The 1,043-nt window shown below is 41.8% G+C and overlaps 1 pseudogene; it reads left to right on the top strand.

The window, feature by feature from the left end:
• Positions 1-213: 213 nt before the first annotated feature.
• Positions 214-519, top strand: LOC104991748 (annotated as a pseudogene).
• Positions 520-1,043: the final 524 nt, after the last annotated feature.

Here is a 1,043-nt window from a genome sequence, read left to right on the forward strand (position 1 = left end):
GAATCTTCCTGACCCAGGGATTGAACCCACGTCTCTTGCATTGGCAGGCAGATTCTTTACCACTGAGCCACCTGGGAAGCCTGATAATAGTTATAGGTTTGCTCAAAACAAACACTCCTATCTATGATAGGGTGACAATAGAGAGACTTAGAAGGAAGTTCTGCTTGTGAGCAGGAACCTCTTGGTCACATGAGGAGACAGAACAACTTAAATATGGGTGATGTTGAGAAGAACAAGATTTTTCTTCAGAAGTGTGCCCAGTGCCATACTGAGAAGGGAGGCAAGCATAAGACTAGGCCAAATCTCCATGATCTGCTTGGGTGAAAGACAGTTCAGCCTGTTGCGTTATCTTACACAGATGCCAACAAGAACAAAGGCATCACCTGGGGAGAGATGCTGATGGAGTACTTGGTGAATTCCAAGAAATACATCCCTGGAACAAAAATGATCTCTGCTGGCATTATGAAGGGAGAGAGGGAAAACAGGATAGCTCATCTGAAAAAAGATACTAATGAGTAAATCAGACAGGCTTGTGGCTGAATGAATATGATCAGATTTTCAAATTTTGATAGTAATTCTGGTTTAGCAAGTATTATCACTCTTTCCCCCTTCTAAAGAGATGATTGAACTTGATTGAAGAATGCTAAGCTTTTCAGGGAAATGGTGAATGTTATCTCAAACCCTATGGGAGACTCACTTTGATTTTATATTCAGATTTCTATAACTGGTTATATTAATATAAATATTGAGAAGATCCCTTCACTGTCTCATAGAACAGAGTAAGCTTCACCTGATTTCAAGTTCTGCTCATTAGCCTGTCAAGGCAAGGGCTGAAGATACACTGACAGTGTTCACTTTATCTTTTTGTTTTATTAAATTGTGCCAATTTAAGGGCTTCCCAAGTGGCTCAGTTGGAGAAGGCAATGGCACCCCACTCCAGTACTCTTGCCTGGAAAATCCCATGGACAGAGGAGCCTGATAGGCTGCAGTCCATGGGGTCACGAAGAGTCGGACACAACTGAGCAACTTCACTTTCATGTATT

The sequence above is a fragment of the Bison bison genome, unplaced genomic scaffold, assembly GCF_000754665.1.
Source record: "Bison bison bison isolate TAMUID 2011002044 unplaced genomic scaffold, Bison_UMD1.0 scf7180017847964, whole genome shotgun sequence".
NCBI lineage: Eukaryota > Metazoa > Chordata > Mammalia > Artiodactyla > Bovidae > Bison > Bison bison.